Source organism: Orycteropus afer, unplaced genomic scaffold (assembly GCF_000298275.1).
Source record: "Orycteropus afer afer isolate SDZICR_OR568_19922 unplaced genomic scaffold, OryAfe1.0 scaffold00131, whole genome shotgun sequence".
NCBI classification, from domain to species: Eukaryota; Metazoa; Chordata; class Mammalia; order Tubulidentata; family Orycteropodidae; genus Orycteropus; species Orycteropus afer.
In genome coordinates, this window is record NW_006921718.1 from 272,978 (window position 1) to 279,110 (window position 6,133).

Below are 6,133 nucleotides of genomic sequence, written 5' to 3' on the forward strand. Positions count from 1 at the left end.
CTAATTCCTATGAGGTGGAGGTCACTCATGCCTCCACCCTCCAACTTTTTTACAAATTCTGACATCAACCATCCCTTCCACAGCACTCTTTATTTCTCTTCTGGGTTCAAATATAATTCTTTGCAATGGTCACACCGAACTCACACACTATAGTCATGATTTATGGAGTTTATTAGAGAAGTAACAGGTTACCATTCAGAACCAGAAACAACTCAGCATACAATTCTTCTATCAGCACAGCCTTTTCTGAGCGGTGCCTTTCTCTGGCTCTTAGCCTCTCAGCCCCGTGGCCCCTTAGCCTCTGCCCTGCTTGGACAAATGTTAAAACTCACTGCCGTAGAGTCGGATCCAACTCATAGTGACCCTTCCTTGGGTTTCCTAGGCTGTGTCACTACAGAAGTAGATTGCCCAATATTCCTTCCAAGGAGTGGCTGTGGGTTTGAACCTCCAGACTTCTGGTTAGCAGTCAAATGCTTTAGGCACTACACCACCAGAGCTCCTTGGGCAAATGTTACAAAGCAATTTTAGCTCTGCCAATAAATGCCTAGAGGCACCCCACTTTACCTGTAAGCTGAGGCCTGAAGGCACTCAGCTTTCTCACTCTGTGGGCCAGGAAACCCACTGCCTTGTCTCTTGCCAGATCTGTGGCTGCCGCTTTTCTGCCACTGCTTCTGGCAGTCTCTGATGTCAAAGCTCTCTATCTCCTGGATCAAGGAGTCTCAGCACAGGCATGTTGGGTTCAAAGGACACACTCCACTTGTGGCTCTTTTTTCTTGATGGTAATGAGATCTCCCTTTCTGTCTCTGGAATGGCTCATTTTAAGCCTAGTAGGATGGTAAAAATGATCTATCACCACCTTACGGTTTCATGTATTTTATTTACATGGATCCGCTCACATAAATGTATCCTTACACGCTATTTACGTTATTAAAAAGCTATCCAATACCCGTGGTGGGTCACAAATACCTTTACTTTTGCATAGTTCCACACAGTCATCTAGTGAGAATCACAAAGACTGTTGTCAGGTGCCATCGAGTCAGTTCTGACTCATAGCAAACTTATGTACAATAGAAAGAAACACTGACCAGTCTTGTGCCAGTCTTTACCATGCTTGAACCTATCATTGCAGCCACTCTGTCATTCCCTCTTGTTGATGGTCTTCCCATTTTTCACTGACCCTCTGCTTTATGAAGCATAATATCTTTTACAGGGTCTAGTCCACTCCTTGGAGGGAAGATGGGGCAATCTACTTCCGTAGTAATACTGCCTCCAAAACCCAAGGAGGAGTCACTATGAATCAGGTCCCATTTGATGGCAAATAATAAGAAGTCCCTTTGGACAACATGACTGAAGTCTAGCCATTCTCACTTCTAAGGAGCATTATAGCTGTACTTCTTCCAAGACAGATTTGCTCATTCTGCTGGCAGTCTATAGTATTTTCTATATCATCACCAACACTACAATTTAAAGGCATTAATTCTTCTTTGGTCTTCCTTGTTCATTGTCCAGCTTTCCCATGCATATGAGGCTATTGAAAATTCCATAGTTTGGATCAGGCTCAACTTAGTCTTCACAGTGACATCTTTCCTCTTAAACACTTTAAAGAGGTATTTTGCAGCTGAATTGCCCAGTGCAATATGCCCTCTGATTTCTTGACTGAAGCTTCCATGGGTATTGATTGTGGACCCAAGTAAAATGAAATCCCTGACAACTTCAACATTTTTTCCATTTTTTGTGATATTGCTATTGGCCCACTTGTGAGGATCTTTCTTTTATGTTGAGGTATAATTCATACTGAAGTCTGCAGTCTTTGATTTTCATCTTCATTTTCAATAAGCAAGATTGTGACATCTGCATATCCCAGTTTGTTAATGAGTCTTCCTCCAATCCTGATTCACATTCTTTTTCATTTGGTTCAGCTTCTCAGAGTACTTGCTCTGCATACACATTGAGTAAATATGGTGGAAGGATACAACCTGATGCACACCGTTCCTGAGTTCAAACCATTCAGTATCCCCTTGTTCTGTTGGAACAACTGCCTCTTGGTGTATTTATAGATTCCCCACAAGCACTACTAAGTGTTCTGGAAGAAACTATGGCTAACAGAGCCTTATTAAGTCATTCATTGAAGAACAGATAGCATTTTTCAATGTTACAAAGGATGGGTTTTATGTAGAAATTATTACAAATCTTTTGATATATAATAAGCATGATTTTTTGGGAAAAATACTTAAGACAAATGACAGATTTTCTCTTGAATGTCTTTGGTTATAAGTAGGCCTTGAGTGTCATTTTCTCTATGAACTACTAACTGGGTTCGTTGGTGTCTGTTCTGTGTGCTCATTGAGGATCAGCATTAAATTAACTATCCTGTGGTATAACTCATAAAACATATCTAATAAATTTACCATGAATTAAAGTAAAATAATTTCAAAATGAAAAAAAAAAAAAATAATTGTTAGTTCTGAGATAACATACATCTCAGCTATAGCTGAGTAAGTTGAGCTTTTCATCTTTTCACAATAAAAACTCAGATGCTTCTAAGAGAAAGCATAAGCAAAGCTGGAATGCAATCTCTTTATGCATCTGCCCATGACTCTTGACATGATATCTCTCATTCATCGGCTCACAGATTTCTTTTACTTGGAGTATCATTTGGAAACAAATTATTTTTTTCTGTTGCCTTGGGGCATTATTTTCTATACCATTACTACTATGGTCTGATTTCAGCTATTCAATTTGTTGAAATTCTTTCCCAGCATCTGGGTGCTTCTTTTTATTTTGTGTATACATTTCACAAAGCAGAAAAGAATAACCTCAGCAAGGAATGCTTCAAGGGGCACCAACCAGCAAAGCACTACAAGTTCAATGAGAATTTCAGTCTTTCTTAATTGGAAGACTGCATGGGACCAGTAAGATCCAGAGCTTCCTCTGGAGGTTGCATTATCTTGAGCTTTATTTCATTACCATCTGTTCCACTGATCATGTACAACTCATTCATTTGAATGTCAACAGGGACCTGTACAATCCCATTACTACTGTACCAGGGACAATTCAAAAGAAAATATTCTAGACATTTACACTTCCAGATTGCAGAATCCCTCACTTATCCATAATTTGTTTTGGTCCTCAAAGTTGAGTGCTCTTGCATCGTCAATAGGCAAACATCTGTCTGGTGTTCTCTGCTTTCAACCAAGATCCATCTGACATCAAAAATGATATCCCTCATTCTACATCCTCTTCTGAATTTGGCTTGAATTTCTGACAGATTCCTACCAATGTACTGTTACTCCAACCCTAATGAGTATGAAAAAGAGAAATGAAGAAATCCCAGACTTTGGGCCAATTATATAAGGTCTTCACCCCAACAAAGGCCTAATTCAAGGAATAATTTTGCTATTTAAATGAGATCATACATGTCCAAATGATCTATGCTTTGTAAAATGGGAAAGTGGGAAAAACGATAAGAGGTTGTGATGATTATACATTCCAAAAAAATATGATTTTATGTTATGTTAGTTAAAAAATCTAAGTTGGCTCATATAGTAAAGACCTACTCCAGTTTAACTGAACTAATCAGTCTTGTAAAAGCAAAGTATGTTTTTGATAAAGATTCCCTCTCTCTCTGAGCACACAATGCTTGAAATAAAAGAGGTGTGTGATCATTGTCTTATTTTTTCCCATGAATTCATGGACTTTGAAATTAAATATTCCTATGTGTTCCTTTTCCTCTCCAAAGAAACATGAATAATTTCCCATTTGGTTGCAAATAATGACTGTGTTAGACTGGGTTCTCTAGAGAAACAAAAACCATCAAAGCTTATATATATATATATAAAGAGAGAGAGAAATTTATCTCAGGAAAATGTCTCACAAGGTATAGAAGCCAGCAAGTCCAAAGTCTCTGGAGCAAACGTCAGTCTGGAGGCTTTTCTTAGCTTCTACAACTGCAGGGGGCCAAGAAACTCAAGGCTGGCAGGCAGTACACCAGCTGTTGACTCCAACAAATGATGAATCCAAGATCTCCAGGCCAAATGGTGGACTGCTAACTCATGGAGAGTTGTAGGCAGCACACCAGAATCCTGATCCACAGAAGAATGTCTCTCTTCCCAGGATGTTCCAGGATATCCTGGAAGCAGACTACACCCCTAGGAAAACTCCCCTTGAGCAGATTGGCCACTCAGAACACAGTCATCCGATCCCATCATGGGAACAACCACACAGAACTGGGGCCCAGCCAAGTTGACACACACCAACTATCACAATCTACCCCTTGTCAACTTGGCAGTTGTACACATCTTCTTAACCATATATAATCTCTAAATAAGGGCAATTATAAAGTCATATTTGTGCCCAACATGATATGCTAACACACATTCAACCAAAATGCATTAACCTTATTTACATTTCACAGTTCATAACAGAAGGAAACAAAAATATTTGATGCACATATACAATGAAGAAATATAAAAATGACAGTCCTTGTTTCTGCAGCTGGTCACGTAGTCATAGCTGATATTCAGAACTACTTTCTTCCACCACTCATTCTGTATTTCCCTTGCCCTCAGCAAGCACCTCAGCTGGTCGTGGTTCTTTGCCTGGTGGGGTGACCTAAACCTTCATTCCTGAAGGGTCTAGGCCGTTAGCAGTCATATCAGAATTGGGTTGCTATAATTTTCCATTGACTTTAATCACAGGGCATGGTAGTACTAAGAGACATCCTAAAGAATCTCCTGTATTCCAGACATGTTCGTCTTTACTTCCATTATGTAAAGCCAACCTAATTTCCCCTTGGTAATCATGATCTATCACACTAGATAGTACAGTAATGCCCTTCTTTGCCTGTTGATCTAGAGGCATGAGGAAGCCAGAATGGCTGGGTAGCATTCTTAATTTCCAGTTCAATGCAATCAGTATTGTGTCTCTAGGTGGGAGTGTTCCTCCCTTTGGGACTAAGATCTCCAGACCCTCAGAGCATAGGGTAGCAGGAACAGAAAGCAAAAATTTTTTGAGTGGGTCACTAGGGGTAATAGTGAGTGGTATCACTCCTGTTTCCACCCCTTGTTTCCTGGACCCGTGAATCCTGGCTATTGGAGAAACAGAACCACATATTGGATGCTGGTTTAGAGCATATACAGCCTCTTGGAGAACATCGTTCCAACCCTTCAAGGTATTGCCACCTAGCTGGCACCGTATTTGTGTTTTTAAAAGACCATTCCATTGTTCTATCAAGCCAGCTGCTTCAGGATGATGGGGAACATGGCAAGATCAGTGAATTCCATGAGCATAAGCCCATTGCCGCACTTCATGTGCTGTGAAATGAGTCCCTTGATCTGAAGCAATGCTGTGTGGGATGCCATGACGGTAGATAAGGTATTCTGTAAGTCCATGGATGGTAGTTTTATCAGAAGCATTGTGTGCAGAGAAAGCTAATCCATATCCAGAATAAGTATCTATTCCAGTAAGAACAAAATGCGGTCCTTTCCATGATGGAAGTGGTCCGATGTAATCAACCTGCCACCAGGTTGCTGGCTGATCACCCCAATGAATGGTTCCATATTGCGAACTCAGTGTTGGTCTCTGCTGTTGGCAGATTGAGCACTCAGCAGTGGCGGTAGCCAAATCAGCCTTAGTAAGTGGGAGTCCATGTTTCTGAGCCCATGCATAACCTCCATCCCTGCCACCGTGGCCACTTTGTTCATGAGCCCATTAAGCAATGACAGGAGTAGCTGGGGGAAAAAGGACAGCTGGTTTCCACTGAACGTGTCATCCTATCCACCTGATTGCTAAAGTCCTCCTCTGCCGTGGTCATCTTCTGGTGGGCATTCACATGAGACACAAATACATTTACTCCTTTGGCTCATTCAGAGAGATCTATCCACATACCTCTTCCCCATACATCCTTATCACCAATCTTCAATCATGCTCCTTCCAAGTCCCAGACTGTCCAGCTAAGCCATTAGCCACAGCCCATGAATCCATATATAATCTCACATCTGGTCATTTCTTGTTCCATGCAAAGTGAACAGCCATATGCATGGCTCGAAGTTCTGCCCATTGGGAGGATTTCCCTTCACCACTGTCCTTTAAGGAAGTCCCAGAAAGGGGCTGCAGTGCTGCTGCTGTCCACTTT

General features: G+C 41.1%; 1 pseudogene; it reads right to left on the reverse strand.

Moving 5' to 3' along the window:
* Window positions 1–2,517: 2,517 nt before the first annotated feature.
* Window positions 2,518–6,133, reverse strand: part of LOC122150382 — a 6,451-nt pseudogene continuing 2,835 nt past the window's right edge.